The sequence below is a fragment of the Grampus griseus genome (assembly GCF_964374135.1).
Source record: "Grampus griseus genome assembly, chromosome: 14".
Taxonomy (NCBI): Eukaryota; Metazoa; Chordata; class Mammalia; order Artiodactyla; family Delphinidae; genus Grampus; species Grampus griseus.
In genome coordinates this window covers 73092616-73110256 of record NC_139008.1, presented here as the reverse complement: position 1 = coordinate 73110256, position 17641 = coordinate 73092616, and the positions used below count along the sequence as shown (strand labels likewise).

General features: G+C 42.5%; 1 protein-coding gene across 6 annotated transcripts in view; it reads right to left on the bottom strand.

Moving 5' to 3' along the window:
- The window catches only part of PKIG (cAMP-dependent protein kinase inhibitor gamma), a 100534-nt gene extending 88202 nt beyond the window's left edge, over positions 1–12332 (bottom strand). Inside the window, exons 1-3 of one of the 6 annotated variants that reach the window (XM_082669513.1) lie at positions 12222–12273; positions 10166–10245; positions 7075–7151 (exon numbers count right to left, since the gene is read on the bottom strand). The gene's annotated coding sequence lies outside the window, so the exon portion shown is untranslated. Of the gene's footprint in view, positions 1–7074; positions 7152–10165; positions 10246–12221 lie in introns of all 6 variants that reach the window. The other 5 variants (XM_082669514.1, XM_082669515.1, XM_082669517.1 and 2 more) reach the window with 5 other exon arrangements.
- Between the last annotated feature and the right edge of the window lie 5309 nt (positions 12333–17641).

Here is a 17641-nt window from a genome sequence, read left to right as displayed (position 1 = left end):
TTGGCCTAAAGATAATTTCATCCCCCTCATAAATAACTTGTTTAAGAACCAGGCCGAAGCCAATAAGGCATGGCGTTGCCCTGGTGACAGGAAGTGGTTCAGGAATGGGCACATGACCCAATTCAGGCTAATGACATTGTAGGATGAGTATGGGGGGTGGGGGGTTCTGAGAAAATTCTCATTCTTAGCAGATCAGAGGAAGTAAGGATCTTTCTACTGCTTTGGTAGGTGCCGTACATGGATCTGGGGCCCAGAACTGCTGCCCATATTTTGCTGCTGGCCTGAGGATGAAGCCAACACCCCAGGGAGGACTCAACCAAGAGATTCACAGGGCAAGCGGCCCGAGACAGTGGATTACATTAATGCTGAACTCTGTCCTACTTCTGGGGCAAGTACAAGTTATGTGAGCCAAAAAATATCCCCACTCTAGAGAGATCATCTTAGAGGCAATCGACTAGGTGCTAAGTGTTATTCAAATATTGTGAGAAAGGCAAATGAGTGAGGTCTTCCCAAGGGGCATGCAAAGTTGGGCACTGGGTCCTTAATATTTCTGTGCCTTTTCCATACAGGCCTGATAAAGAAGTTATTATACAGTAAGTTACCAAATACTGAGTTATTTAGGAGAACTTTTTGTTCGTCTACAGGCTCTTCCAAAGAAGGTTACTGAGTAAGTGCACGTTTCAAAGGTCTTATAAGAATCCTAACAGTTGGCAGATAATGTCAAGTACTTACTACCTGCCAGACCTTGTGCTGAGCCCTTTATCTCATGCAATCCTCACAAGAGGTGAGGAACTCTCATTACATCCATTTTACAAGTGAGGAAATGCTGAAGCTTAGAAAGAAAGGTTAAGTAAAAAAAGAAGCAGACTCACAGATACAGACAACAAACTAGTGGTTACTAGTGGGGAGAGGGAAGGGGGAGAGGCAATACAGGGGCAGGGGAAAAAGGATTATGAAATTATATAAAATAATGTTTGTGAAACTTTTGAAAATTATAAAGCAATATAGAATTTTTAGAAATTCATTCAATAAAACAAAAGTTAAAATTTTTTTAAAAAGATGATCCTCCTATTCACATGCTAATCACATAAGGGCTTTTCGACAGTTATCAAGCAAAATAAAACATTCTTCAAACACTAAAAAAAAAAAGAAAGAAAGGTTAAGAAAGAAAGGTTAAGTAACTTGTAGAAGAAAGTAGAAAGGGCCAAGATTTGAACTGATGTCCAAAGGACTCCAATGCCTCCTAACCACGCCTTTGTACTGCTTCCTTTGGACACATAAGAACACATCTATGATTTCCGTGAGGCTGCACTATTTTTAAAATATTCTGTTCTCTTGACCCTCTAAGTATACTATACTCATCAGAACACAAGTCCCAACTTTTTGGTTTGGAAAAGATGGACATACATACCACATACAACAAGCAGAGATCATCAAGAACCACTGAATGTTAAACCCTATGCACACAAGAAAGCAATATAATTACATATGTTTAATTTATGTTGCAAATTCAGATTAGATAACCAACTCTACTTTTTCAAGTTTCCTTTTGGTGGTAAGTAGAAACACATAGCAGGTAGGCTTGTGGAATTGGGAATGGGAGAAAAGAAGGTAACTCACATTTAATAAGCCCCTTGTAGTGGTCTCATTTTATAATGGTTAACTCTCAAAGGACCTCATGAGATATTTCACAGATAAGGAAACCAAGACTACAAGACTTTGCCCGAGGTCACCGTGATCTGCCTGAAATCCAAGGTCTTGTTCTTCCCGCTATACAACTCTGCATTCCTACAAGTTCTAGCATTTTCGAAATACTGGCTGAAAGAGACCAATGGCTCTGAAGCCATAGGAAAGCTACACCATTTTTAGGAGCCTCTCTGGAAATACCATTTGAATTAAGTTTCAGTTACTTTCAGTCATAGTGCCTTCAGCTTGAATAGATTATCCATAAGAAAAGAACCTCAACTGAAAAGATCTAATGCCTCAGATTTTAACTTAAAAACCACAAGGAAGGCTTCCCTGGTGGCGCAGTGGTTGAGAGTCCACCTGCCGATGCAGGGGACACGGGTTCGTGTCCTGGTCCGGGAAGACCCCACGTGCCGCGGAGCGGCTGGGCCCCTGAGCCATGGCCGGCTGAGCCTGCGCGTCCAGAGCCTGTGCTCCGCAACGGGAGAGGCCACAACAGTGAGAGGCCCGCGTACCGCAAAAAAAAAAAAAAACAACCCACAAGGAAACAGGTATTATGTTTCAGATAAACTAACTTATAATATATATAGTATTTATTTTCTTAGGCAGCAAAATACAATCAGTAAGCAGTAGAATGCTAGGCTTTGGTACAAGAGTTCAAACAGAAACACAGTCTAGTCCTAGAAGTACACTGGCTACAGAGAATCACTTTTTAAATAAATCACCCCAGCTGCCTCATATACGACTAAACAGCCTCATAATAAATTGTTTATGAAAACTTAGAAGTTATATTTTTAAATGACATTTGTATATGAAACCTTCATTCTCCAGGCAGTTGAGATGCCCAAATAGAGAATGTTACAGCATAGAATTACTCTGATACAAGTAAAAATTAAATTAAAAACAAAAAAGAAACATTTTGCTCTGTTTCTTTGTTTACAAGGTATCATCTGCCTATATATCTCCCCCAAATCCTACCATCTTCAGAGCCACTCAACTAGGTGCTAATCTCTCTAATACTGGCAGGTATTAGCTGTCTCAAACCAAAAGAATCATTTTTTCAGTAAGAGTCGTGTGCCACCAGTCCATATGGAAGCCAAGGCAGCAGCTGAAAAATGAAACTGAGCAGGGGGTAGCAGGAATCCAAAAAGAAAACCAATCAACACTGTCAAACATATTTCAGAAATAACAGACACATAGATCAATGGAAGAGAATTGAGTTGAACTGCCCAGAAATAAACCCACACATACATGGTCAATTAATTTTATTCAAAGGAGTCAAGAATATACAATAGAAAAAAGATCGTGCCTTCAACAGTGTTGGGAAAACTGGGCAGCCGCATGCAGAAGAATAAACCTTGGCCACTTCTTACACCATATACAAAAATCAGCTCAAAATGGATTAAAGACTTGAACGTAAGACCTGAAAGCATAAAACTCCTAGAAGAAAACAAGGAGGGGTAACCTCCTTGATATCAGTCTTGGCAAAGACTGGATCTGACACCAAAAACAAAGGCAACAAAAGCAAAAATAAACATGTGGGACTACATCAAACTGAAAAGCTCTGTACAGCAACGGAAACCATCAAAAAAATGAAAAGGCAACCTACAGAATGGGAGAAAATAGTTGCAAATCACATACCTGATAAGGGGTTAATTTCCAAGATATATAAAGAACTCATGCAATGCAAAGAAAAACAAACAATCTGACTCAAAAAAACTGTCAGAGGACTTGAATAGACATTTTTCCAAGGAAGGCATACAAATGGCCAATAGGTACCTGAAAAGGTGCTCAACATCACTAATCATCAGGGAAATGCAAATCAAAACCACAATGATATCACCTCACACTTGTTAAGACCGCTTTTCTCAAAAAGACAACAGATTACAAGTGCTGACAAGGACGTGGAAAAATGGGAACACTTGGGCACTGTTGGTGGTATGGAAAGCAGCGTGGAAGTTTCTCAAAAAATTAAAAACAGAACTACCATATGACCCAGCAATTCCACTTCTGGGTATTTGCCCAAAGGAAATGAAATCTCTATTTTGGAAAATCACCTGCATCCCCATGTTCACGGCAGCATTATTTACAATAGCCAAGACATGGAAACAACCTAAGTGTCCATCGACAGATGAATGGATAAAGAAAATATGGTGTGTGTATACATATACACACACACAATGAAATACTAGTCAGCCATAAAAAGGAAATACTGTCATTTAAAACAACATGGATTACAGAGTGAAGTCAGTCAGAAAGAGAAAAACAAATACCTTATGCTAACACATATATATGGAATCTAAAAAAAAAAAAGGTTCTGAAAAACCTAGGGGCAGGACAGGAATAACGATGCAGATGTAGAGAATGGACTTGAGGACACGGGAAGGGGGAAGGGTAAGCTGGGAAGAAGTGAGACAGTGGCATGGACATATATACACTACCAAATGTAAAACAGATAGCTAGTGGGAAGCAGCTGCATAACACAGGGAGATCAGCTCATCAGCTCGGTGCTTTGTGACCACCTAGAGGGGTGGGATAGGGAGGGTGGGAGGGAGATGCAAGAGGGAGGAGATATGGGGATATATGTATATGTATAGCCGGTTCACTTTGTTATAAAGCAAAAACTAAAAACAAAACAAAAAACATGGATGAATCTTGAGGGCATTATGCTAAGTGAAATAAGTCAGACAGAAGACAAATACTGTATGATCTCACTTATATGTGGAATCCAAAAAGAAAACCAAACCCATAGATACAGAGAACAGACTGGTGGTTGCCAGTTGCCAGAGACAGGTGGCAGGGGTCGGGGGCAGGGGTAGATAGGTGAAATGGGTGAAGGTAATCAAAAGGTACAAACTTCCAGTTATAAGACTAGTAAGTCCTGGGGATATAATGTATAGCATGGTGACTAGTAAAAATAACGTATTTGTATATTTGAAATTTGCTAAGAGAGTAAATCTTAAAAGTTTTCATTACAAGAAAAAAAAATTGTAACTATGTGCGGTGATGTTAACTAAACTTGTGGTTAATCGTTTCATAATACATACATATATCAAATCATTATGTTGCACACCTAAAACTGATACAATGTCATATGTCAATTATATCCCGTATTTTAAAAATCCTTCTAATACTGTTTTAATCATTTAATCAATAAGGAGAGGTTAAAAATATACATAAATTAAGTTCATTATCAAAAAAGAAAGAAGAAAAAAATGAAAAAAAAGAAGAAAAAAATAATAATAGCAGCTAATATTTACTGAAGGGTTCCCATGAACAGGCACTATGTTAAGTGATTTAACTACATAGTCAATCCTTAGAACAACTCTATGCAGTAGGTCCAATTATTAAAGAACTTACTCAATGCCATACATTTATTCAGAATATTACAATATTCAGAATATGGTAAAGCCTTGAAACTTTGCTCCCGCATTTACTGGTTGATTCTGAGCAACACACACTCTCTGATTCCAGTCTCCATTGCTTTAAAAAGTTAACTGCACGACACAGTGCAACATCTGCATTTCCTAGGCCTCTGTGGCTGGTGTCACTAAATACCCCGCCCACTCATGTCCTAGCCAATCCTAGTCAGGGCAGGAACAAATATTAGGACTACTTTTGTTACCACTGTGAGCCTGGGAGGAATGGCTGCCCTCACCCCACTCCCATGCCCCAGAAGCCAGCCAAGAGGCTGAGTCAGTTTCTCCACAGGCCCAGTCCTGACTTCCCTCCTCTTCCCAACCAACTCATACTGATGAGACTCCAGCATGCTTTCAATGATGTCAGTGTTGGCTGAAATCATCTACCCCACCTCAAGGGCAACAGACAATCGAAAGTATCTATATATGAAAATCCCTGGAGAGTTCACATTTCTCCATGTATTCAATCCAACTGGAATAGTAGAGGATTAGGTTATTGGGGGTAATGTAATTTTGGTTAACTGGTGGTCACCCAAAAAATCTTTTAAACGACATTCTAAAATGGATCAATGTACTGCACTATTTTGTAAGTAGTAGATTTGAACATAATTGAATCCTTGGCTGAGAAATTTGCTACATCTCAGGGTGGTCATCTAAACACTGGAACATGCCCGCAATGTGGAATACATTTTATACCATTGGCTTACACATATATAAAAAGGGCTGAAAAAAAGTTTTACAAAAGAAAGCTTATTCTTAATATATGAGATATAATCTTTTTTCTGTTCTACTGGGGTTTTTTTCCCACTAAAAGAAAAAAATATGCTGGAACTCCTCTCCCAAATAATTCCTCTACCTACTAATTCCCAACCTACTGTAGGTAACAACCTACGGTTTGAAAAGCACTGGTACAAGCAGCCCTTCACAGTGTGGTTTTGCCAGCACATAAGACCAACCCAGAAAAGCAATGTTGTAAGTAACCAGTATTGGACAGAACATACAGGCTGTTTTCTTAAAAAAATATATATTAAGCTGAATTATTAACTGAGGGAATTTTCTCCACCTACCAGAGAGGAAAATACATGACAGTCGTGCAAAGGTTTCCTTTAATCAGGAGACAGTGGGATTTAACAGAGCACATGACTTGGCATCAGGAAAACCTGTATTCATTTTGCAACCACCCCCCCCCAATGAAATCGATCTTGGCAATGATAATTAACAGCTGCTAAAACCATTCTGTGAAAGGCTAATGAGAAACTTACAATGAAGGGATCCTTCCAACAAACACCTGAACCCAATGATCAATCTTACTATCACATAAGGTGAGAGCCAGCCTTTACTGCCTGCTGATGTGATACACAGCACCACCCATGAAGTACAATGGACAAAAAAATAAAGGGAGGAACACCTTAAAGGGATCTAACCAGCCAAATCCAGAGTAGTCGTACAGGACAAATGACCTGATTTTTCAACAAATAAAGGGCAAGGGCCGGGGGTGGGGGGGGGGGGAAGAAGAGCCGCAATTGCTATAGATTCAAAGATTTAGGAGACTATCACCCAGATGTAACAGGTGGTCCTTGTTTGGATCCCAATTCAAACAAACCAACTGTAAAAAGACATTTATGAGATAACTGAGGAAACTGAATACCAAACGGATACTAGGTAATATTTAGGAATTACTATGTTCATTTTCTTAGGTGTGATTATAGGCAGAAAAAGGGGGTGAAAAAAACCCTTACCTCTTAGATGTATATTAAAGTATTTATAGATGAAATGATACGATGTCTAGGATTTGCTTTAATATAATCTAAGGTGGGGAGGGAGTGGGGGCTATAGATCAAATAAAACTGACCATATGTTGGTATCTGTTGAAGCTGGGGTATAAGGTATTATACCATCTTTGTACTTTTGTATATGTTTAAAACTTTCCATAATAAGAAGCTATAATATAAAAAGAAAATAAGAAAACCTGGATTCAAACTCCGGAATTCATTAGATGTAGGAGCTGGGAGGTTTCTTAAATCCTTTGATCTTCAATTTCCTCATCTGAAAGCAGAAATGATAATCCCTATTGAAGAGTTACTGGGAGGAATGAAATGAGATCATGGGTTCACATCTTTTGGACATGCAGCTCTCATAAACTGCAAAACGCTTAAGAACATCAGCACGATAGTTAATTCCCTCTCTGAAACGCTCTGGAAGCAGAGACACATTACAGGTTTGTGGGAATAGAAATAGGTAATAAGCTGAATCCATTTTAACTCTCAACAATTTTTGTTTTGTAGTAATCCTTTAATAAGACACTGTTTACTTCACTGGCCCCTTTCTCCCCAAAGGAGAGTGTCAAAGATATTGCAATCAATTGCAGGTCTTGCGGCTTCTCTGGTGGCACGGTGGTTAAGAATCCACCTACCAATGCAGGAGACACGGGTTCGAGCCCTGGTCCGGGAAGATCCCACATGCCGCGGAGCAACTAAGCCCGGGCGCCACAACTACTGAGCCTATACTCTAGAGCCCGTGAGCCACAAGTGCTGAAGCCGCGTGCCACAACTACTGAAGCTTGTGCGCCTAGAGCCTGTGCTCTGCAACAAGAGAAGCCATTGCAATGAGAAGCCCTCGCACTGCAATGAAGACTAGCCCCCGCTCGCCGCAACTAGAGAAAGGCTGCGCACAGCACCAAAGACCCAACACAGCCAAAAATAAATAAATAAAATCTTTAAAAAAAAATTTGAAAGTCTCTAACTTGAGCTGTTTATATTTCTTGTTTACTTTCCCAGTTATATTTCCCCTGCTAAAGGTAGAAAGTAATTTTCAGGAGACTGTGTTAAGATACAACTGAATGCAATTAGGAATCAAGGTAACCTAAATAGGACTTTGTTTAAAATATTCCAGGTGCTTTGAGAAGAATAGATTTGCATCTTCCAGCATTAATGCTTCATCTCAAATAAAAGGAAATTAACAAAGGTTCAAGTCTAAGTAACACAAAGGGAAATCTGTCGTTATCTGGCTTCAGCTTGCAGAATGGGTTGGCGGGAGCCAGGGTGATCTTTCTATAATGCGAATCTGATTAAGTCATTTCCCTTCCTTTCAATGGTTTCCCTCTGCTTCCAGGAAAGAGTCCAAACTCCTGAACAAAAAGGTTCAGGTGGCTCTCCAGCCTTATTTCCTCCCTCCTCCCCCAGTCTAAGCCCCTTCTCCCTACAGGTCCCCAAGGCTTCATCCTCCACTCCTTTCTCCCTTACCTCTTAGTTGTCAAGTCCTGTTGATTCTCCTGAAATGTCTCTCAAATCTGCCCACTCCATTCCATTCCTGCTGCCACTGCCCTAGACCAGGCCCTTTTTTTTTAACTTTTACTCCCCCATCTCCCTAAATAGGTTGCTTTTTCCAATTATGAAAGCCATTCATGCTCATAAAAAAGAAAAATAAGGCAATAAGGAAAGGAATAAAAGTCTCCCCATGATCTCAGGACACAGACATAAAGAACTTATCTTTCTGGCACATTCATGTTTGTAGCAGCATTATTCAAAATAGCCAAAAGGGGAAAGCAACCCAAATGTCCATCTATGGAATGGATAAACAAAATGTGTTCATAAATACAATGTAGGTACAAAATGTGTATATCCACACATGGAATGTTATTCAGCCTTAAAAAGGAAGGAAATTCTGACACATGCTACAACATACACAAACCTTGAGGACATGATGTTAAGTGAAAAAAGCCAATCGCAAAAAGATAAATATTGTATGATTCCACTTATATGAAGTATCCAGAGTGGCCAAATCCATAGAAACAGAAAGTAGAATGGCGGTTGCCAGGAGCTAGGGGGAGGGGGGAAACATGGAGTTGTTTTTTTGTTTGATTTTTTTTTTGTGGTACACGGGCCTCTCACTGTTGTGGCCTCTCCCGTTGCGGAGCACAGGCTCCAGACGCGCAGGCTCAGCGGCCATGGCTCACGGGCCCAGCCGCTCTGCGGCATGCGGGATCTTCCCGGACCGGGGCACGAACCCGTCCTCTGCATCGGCAGGCGGACTCTCAACCACTGTGCTACCAGGGAAGCCCCCGTGGAGTTGTTTTAATGGGTATAAAGTTTCAGTTCCACAAGATGAAAAAGTTCTGGAGGTTGACTGCACAACACTGTGAATATCCTTAACACTTAAAAACGGTTATGATAAGTTTATGGGTATTTGACCACAATTAAAAATAAAAAATTGTTTTAAACAACTCATCTTTCTAGACATTTTTCCTATAAATATGTATACACTTAACAAAAACAAAAATAGAAACATACGGTCATCTGTTTTTCACACCTAACCATATGATGTAAACATCCTTCTCATATATATGGCTCCCGCCTCCTTTTTTAACAGCTGATAGTACCCATCATATAACTGCATCATGATTTAACCAGTCGGCTTTCAGTTTTTCAATATTATAAAAACATCACAGTCAACAAGTTTGCATATTTTCTCATCATGTCCATAACAGACATCTGGTTTCTTTACATGCCTTTTTTTCTGGTATCCCTACCCCGATTTTCCCAAGGCAAAAATACCTCCTCTTCACACAAGCACCCATCCTGACCCATGCCTCCAAACCTCCAGCCAACTCTTATTCTATCTGACTAGCTAGGCACATTTATTTTAAAGTTTATTCCTAGGTATTTATTTTTCATGTTGCTATTGTCATTTCACCTACAATTCCATCTTCTTACTATTGCTTTTTGTCTCTCTTGTAGCTTGCTTATTTTTAACTCAATTCTCTTGAATTTTCTCAGCAGATAATCGTATCAGAGGCAGACAATCGTATCATTTAGTTAGCGATTAAGAGCAAAAGCTCTGGCTCAGGCAGGCCAGGATTCAAATCCTGTGTGACCTTGGCTAAGCATTACCTCCATTTCCTCATCCATCAGCTAGGAATTACACTAGAGGCTATCTCCCAGGGTTGATGTAAAGATCACGTTTTCAACTGAGACTGCATGGAGAGTGCTTAACACAATGTTAGTTCAATAAATGTCTCCTATCTGTTGAGAAAGAAAATAGAACTTTCTCTCCATGCTTACATCTTTTACTTATTTCTTCTGGTTGCATTACACAGGTGTGCTCCTTTTCAGCAATTACCTTGCTTTCCACGTCTCCAAAACTAAACAAAACAAAACAAAAAAGCCGTCATCAGACTCTTTGTAAAGGATCTGTGCTGTGGATCGCATCCACTCTCACATTCGCTGGAAAGTTGTGCCATTGATCTTCCCCTTCATCTCCTGTATTTTCTCAGTCTCTCCCTCACTACTGGCTGTTTGCCATCAGCATTTAAATCTGCTTGTGTCTCTCTCCTGCTTAAAACGACTTCACCTGATTCCCCAATTGCTCTCCAGCCTTCTCGCTTCTCTTCACAGCCAAACTTCTTGGAGCTGCCTACACTTTGCCTTTACTTTCTCACATCCCACTCTCTCCTCATCCCACTGACATATTACATTGAACCTTTGGAACCTGCCGATATTATAGATTCCACCCCCATCATTTCACCAAATCTGCTCAACTGGGTCTTCAGTGACCTCTATATTTACTTATGCAAAAGGCACATTTTAACGTTTAACTTCTTTCACTTGAAATCTCAGCGGCATCCAGCAAAGTGGACCTCTTCCTTGGGCTTTCATTACTACACTCTCCTAGTTTTCCTCCCACTTCTCTGGCCATTTCTTCTTGGTGTAGTTCTAAGTGAATGGTTCTGCCTAGAGTGTACGAGATAGTGGCCCTGAATGACCTGGGCCTTCAAAAGAAAAAAGAAAAAACTCTCTGGATGGGTCTCTTCCAATACTGATTCAGTTCCAGTTGTACTGGACTGCTTTCGTCTCCATGAATGTACCTTTAATGTCTGGAATACATGCCATGAGGGCAGGAACCTGATTCCTTTCTACTTACACAGTGCCTGGCACATAACAGGTGCTCAGTTAATATTTTTTTGAATCCCCATAAATGAAGAGCTGCAATATGAAAAACAGACTGGAGAAGTGATGAGACCAAGAAAGAACAAAAAAAATCCTGATCTTTTGAAAACCATACCTCTGATCACGCAACACACACTCACTACCTGATTTAAATCCTTTGGTGCTCCCCACTAACCCCCATGACAAAGTCCAAACTCAGGAGGAGATACAAGTAAAGTCTTTCTTCTATAAGAAGAGCACCTGCTTATCTCTCAAACACACCGAACCAGATCACTTCCACTTCCCGGAATCTGTCTCTAAACAGGCTATGAAATCCCTGCAGATGCGCAAGAAGCCTGCACTCTCTCCCCAAGACCTTGCACTGGCCGTTCTCTCTGCCTAGAACACTATGCACTCCACCGGCTTCATCTTCCGGCCAATACAGAGGCAGCCTTCATGTCTCATTTTGGAAGTCATCTTCTTTTGGAAACTCTCTTTGACCATCCTCCCCAACCTCATCTCCGGAAATCTGGGTTAACTGCCTTCTCTGTGCATTCACAGTCCCCTGTATGTCCAAAATCATAGCTGGAACCACAATGAGTTCCTATTTATACCTTAAATCTGTGGAGTTCCCTGAGGACAAGATGTCTCATTCACTTTTTTACCCCTGGCAATTAGCCCAGGCCCTGATACACAACACATGCTCAATGATGGACCTCCTTGTAGTAGTAGTAGTAACAACGAAGGCTCCCAAGGCTTACCTGCAAGGATTTGAAATATATTATTTGCTTTGTAATAAGCTTCTAAGATAGGTGCTATCATTACCCCCATTCTGCAGATGGGAAAACTGATGGACAAAGAAGTTAATCCTTTCTGGCCTCAGAAGAGTCGCACAGATGCACATTTTCTGCAGTTCTGAGTTATTCCTCGACCCCAAATAAGAAGAGCTTTAAAAAAAAAAACTTTCGAATCACGCCAATGGCCCCCAAATATAATAAACAGACCAAAGCGCTGGATGGGTAAAGGGCAAGAGGGGGCGCAGCCCTGGCGCCAAGGGTGGGGGGAGCGGATAAAGGTCAGGCCCCGTCTCCTTCCCGGGAGTCCCCAGCGGCCCAGCCCCTCGCCCGCTGAGACGAGTCGACGCCGGGAACCGCGCGTTAAGACCGCGACTGCCCGCCCTGCCCCTGCTCACCTGCCGTCCCGCCGCCAGCCGAGCCCGGGCCGCTGGCCCGCAGCGCCTCCCCCGGGCTGCCTGGCGCCCGCGGAGCGCACCGAAGCCCGTTGCCTTGGCGACCGGAGCTGCCGAACTCCCGCGGCTCGCGCTACGGCGGCTCGGAAGGGACCAGAAGGCCTCGCGGCCCCTTCCGCAGCCCCCTAGCGGGCGGAGGAGGGAAAAGCGGGCGGAGGAGGGGAAAGCGGGCGGAGGAGGGGAAAGCGGGCGGAAGTCCGGGTCCGGAGCGGAGGGGGACCTGGGTGGGGTTGGAAGCCTCAAACTTGGCCCGGAGGGACGGGAGAAGGAAGGAAGCTTTGGGGGAAAGGGGGACAGCCAGGCCGGGGGAGAACTTGGGCTTCATATCCTGCGTGTGCCTCAGTTTCTCTGTCAGCTGAGATGGAGAGTATTCCGGGAGATGACAGAGCTGCAGGCGGAAGATTGCTAGACTGGGAATATTTAAAGACGTGAAAATTGATGTGGGAAGGGTGGCACATGCCACCCTTTCCAAAACGGTGGTGGGACAAAGAATTTTTTTTAAAAAACTAGAAAAAGAAACAAAAAAAAACTTGTTTCTTTGGGCTCATGGTGAGAATTCGATCACCAGATTTAATTTCAATATGAGAAATAATGTACTTTAACTCGTGACTAGCAGTTATACTTCCTGGAATAATCCTGCAGATAATCTTGGAACATGAGCATAAAGAATATTCATTGCTCCATTGTTTGTAACAGCAAAAGGGCTGAGACCAGTCTAAACGTCCATCAGTAACAGATTAATTATGGTACATCTGTAAAATGGATTACCAGAGAAAGAATTAAGAGGGACTGAGGTAGATACAGATACAGTTTCCATATAGACCTAGCTTCAAGCTATGCATATAACTGTTGACTGAAAAAAAAAAAGAAGCACAACCTAAAAGTTGAGAATTATGTTTTATTTGGCTGGACACAGCCTCTCAGACAGCTCTGAGAGACTGCTCCAAAGAAACGAGGGAGGAGTCAGAATATATTTGAGTTTTTGCAACAAAGATTACTGTTAATTAAAGAAAAACATATCTCAAGTTGAGGAATTTAGCACTTTTCTGTGTATGGGAAGATGCAAGAGTCTGGCCTCACTGAAATCATTCCTTTGATATGCACCTTAACTATCTAGGGCCAGTATCCTGCTTTTCTCCATCCTGAATCCCCCAGGGTGCACAGCTGGGGGTGACTGCAGTGGCTGAGGTTTGGCAGCCCGTTGGTCTCCATCCTGAGTTCCTTCAGGCCTCGCTATCTGGGGTGTCTGTAGTGGTTTGATGGCTGCAGCATCCTTTGTTTACTGTTATGTGTCACCTACAAATTGGCACTTGCCACCTGCCTCTACAAGGATTAAATTATGAGTTGCTGCAGCTGCTGACCTTCAACACTCAGTGAAAGGAGTTCAGGGTGGAGATCAGGAAGGAGGCACTCTGTGCTCTAGGAAAAACTGGCAGAACAGGTCTTCAGATGGTTACTTTTTTTTTTTTTTTTTTGCGGTACGCGGGCCTTTTACTGTTGTGGCCTCTCCCGTTGCAGAGCACAGGCTCCGGACGCGCAGGCTCAACGGCCATGGCTCACGGGCCCAGCTGCTCCGCGGCATGTGGGATCTTCCCAGACGGAGGCACGAACCCGTGTCCCCTGCATCGGCAGGCGGACTCTCAACCACTGCGCCACCAGGGAAGCCCCAGATGGTTATATATATTTTAAGAGAAGATTTTATGAGTCCAATTCTTACATTTCCTCTTATCTAGAAAAGCACTAAAATCTTTCATGGTGATGTCTGCTTCTCGTGACTAGCAGCCACCTTCTGCAAAAATGTGTGCTTGACTGCATGTACCCCCCCTTCACCAAAATCACATACACAGTGACCTCCCCCCCCACCTCTTTGGAGCCGTTTCTCAGAGCTATCTGAAATGCTGTCTCCCGGGCTATAGTCCTCATTTGCCCCAAATAAAACTTAACTCACAACTCTCATGTTGTGCATTTTTTTTCAGTCGACATATGGCAGGCAACATTTTTCACTTCACACAGCGATAGTCTCCTAACTAGCCCTGTCTTTGCTTCTACTCTAACTTCCAACCCTGCCCCAGTCTCTTCTCCACCCAGCAACCAAAACGATCCTTTAAAAATGTGAACATGGGGCTTCCCTGGTGGCGCAGTGGTTGAGAGTCCGCCTGCCGATGCAGGGGACACGGGTTCGTGCCCTGGTCCGGGAAGATCCCACATGCCGAGGAGCAGCTAGGCCCGTGAGCCATGTCTGCTGAGCCTGCGCATCTGGAGCCTGTGCTCCGCAACGGGGGAGGCCACAACAGTGAGAGGTCCGCGTACCGCAAAAAAAAAAAAAAAAAAAAAATGTGAACATGATCACATCCTTCCCCTGCTCAAAACCTTTAAGTGTGCTGAACAAAATCTAGAGTTACCATGATCAACAGACCCCGTCCGCCTCCAAATGAACTACCTCCCTGGATAGCTGTCCAATCCCATCTCTCACCATTTTCCCTCTTGTCCATGCTCCAGCCACCCTGGCTTTGTGGTTTTTAAGTTAAGTATACTTCTATCTCAGGGCCTTTCCTCTTGCTGTTCCACATTGGGACCACTCTTCCTCCAGATATCCCCATGACTTCCTCACTTCCTTCACATCTCTGCTCAAATGTCAGGTCTTCAAAAAGACCTGCCCTGCCTATTTAAAATAGCAGACCCCACCAACTCTGCCTTCTCTTCTCCTGGTTTATTTTTCTTCGCAGCTCTTGTCAGTATCTGATGGAATTTTATACATTTATTTGTTGCCTGTCTCTTTTTGTTCCCAGTGAGTTTAAGGTTCTTGCCTCGTTGTGAAAGAATTTGGAGACAAAGCAGGGAGGTTAAGAAAGTAAAGTGAGAATTCATTTAAGCAAGAATCCACTTTTAGGGGCTTCCCTGGTGGCGCAGTGGTTGAGAGTCCGCCTGCCGATGCAGGGGACACGGGTTCGTGCCCCGGTCCGGGAGGATCCCACGTGCCGCGGAGCGGCTGGGCCCGTGAGCCATGGCCGCTGAGCCTGCGCGTCTGGAGCCTGTGCTCCGCAACGGGAGAGGCCACAGCAGTGAGAGGCCTGTGTACGGCAAAAAAAAAAAAAAAAAAAGAATCCACTCTCAGAGGGAGAGGGCAGACAGGTGAGGAGCTGCTATCCTGAGCTTCTCTGGCAAGCCGGTTATGAAGGGCATACAAATGAAGGGGTGAAATAGTCACTGGGGAAAGAGGAGTTTGGGGGTACTATTCCCTGATTTTCATCCCAACTCCATCTTCCCGAGGGGAGGAGGGATTTTTGTCCTTATTTAGTTTAGATCAGAAGTGTCATGGCGTTGGTGCATGATGGGTACTTCTAATCTGCTAATTTAATAAGGCTAATTTTATTGTAATGAGAGTGTAATGAGCAACAGGTTACATTCGGATGCAGGAGATTCCTGCCTTTCCTCACCTTTCTTTGTCTGCTTCCAGGACACTTATCACCCAAAATGTGTGGTTTCCTGTTAGTCTGGAGGTTCCTGCTTTTCTCTGTCTGACCATGGACTCCTGCTGTTTACAAGATGCCTGACTTCCTCCCACCTGGACCCTGCCCCTATTTCTCTGCTCATACCTAGCTACCTGCCTGCTCTAACATTTTCACTACAGCATAAACTCTTTTAAGGGCAAGCATTTCGCTGTTCCCTGCTGTTCTCTCATCACTGGGAACAGTGCCTGGCACCTAGTAAGAGCTTGGTAAATATTTCTTGAATGAATGAATAAGTGATGTGATATAAGCAATGTACAACACCACGTGGTTGGAACGCTACAACAGGTAAACAGGGAGTGGCAGGTAATACATACACAGCTGGCATATGCATACAAGAACTCTGGAAAGAGATTTGGGACATGGCGGGGGGCGGGGGGAGTAAGCTAATACATTTTCACTGTATGTACTTGAGAAATAAAATACTGCCTGCCATCTCAGTAAACAAAGGATCTAGCTAGTACATTACGGCCTCCCGTAGGACAGTGAACCCTGAGGGAACTCAGGAAGGAAACAGAATGCCTGCCATCTAGTAGTCATTAGACTGCAGCCACTCCCAGCGGTGCAGCTTGAGGAATCTCAGGATGAGAAAACACAGGATATGCACCCAGATAGCTGAGGTGCATATCAAAGGAATGATTTCAGTGAGCCCAAACTCTGGCATCTTGCCATACATAGAAAGTGCTAAATTCCTTAACTTGAGATATCTAGTTTTCTTTTACTAAGAGTAGCCTTTTGTTCCGACTACCTTGGTTGTGTTGCAAAAACTCCTATCTGTCCTGGCTTCCCCCTTTCCTCTTTGGAACAGTTTTCTCAGCCTTTATCTGAGATGCTGTCTCCTGGGCTTTAAGTCCTAAGAATGTCTGCCGAATAAAACATAACTCTCAACTTTTAGGTTGTGTATTTTTTTTTCAGTCGACATTCTTTTATGCAGTATTTTTAAAAAATCAAGTTCTAGTAATTGCAATGAGACAAGAAAAATGAAATGTTTAAGTATTAGAAAAAAAGAATAACTTATTGTTTATAGCTGACATGATTGTTTATATAGAAATTACAAAAAAATCTATATACACATTATTAAAGTTAATATAAATTTTGCAAGTTTGCTGAATACTAAGTCAATATACAAAATCAATTATATTTCTATATACCAGCTACAAATAGAAAATTAAATTTTAAAAGATAACCTCTAAATGGACTTGAGGACACAGGGAAGGGGAAGGGTAAGCTGGGACGAAGTGAGAGAGTGGCACTGACATATATACACTACCAAATGTAAAATAGATAGCTAGTGGGAAGCAGTAGCATAGCGCAGGGAGATCAGCTCAGTGCTTTGCGACCACCTAGAGGGGTGGGATATGGAGGGTGGGAGACGCAAGAGGGAGGGGATATGGGGATATACGTATGCATACAGCTGATTCACTTTGTTATAGAGCAGAAAGTAACACAACATTATAAAGCAATTATACTCCAATAAAGATGTTGAAAAAGAAATAGAGAATCCAGTTTAAAATGGGCAGAGAAACTGAACAGTTTTCCAAAGTAGACAAAAAAATAATTAACAGTTACATTAAAAAGTGCTCAAGATCACTAATCATCAGCAGAACACAAATCAAAACCAAAATGAGGTATCACCTCAGCTTTCAGAGTGGCTATCACGCAGACAAGTGATAACAAGTGCTGGCAAGGATGTGGAGAAAAGGAAATAACGCTATCCTATGTTCCAGCAACCCCACTATGGATACATATCCTAAGGAAATAAAAATAGGGTATTGAAGCTATATCTTCATTCCCAAGTTCATTGCAGCATTATTCACAATAGCCAAATTATGAAAACAACCTAAGTTTCTCTGA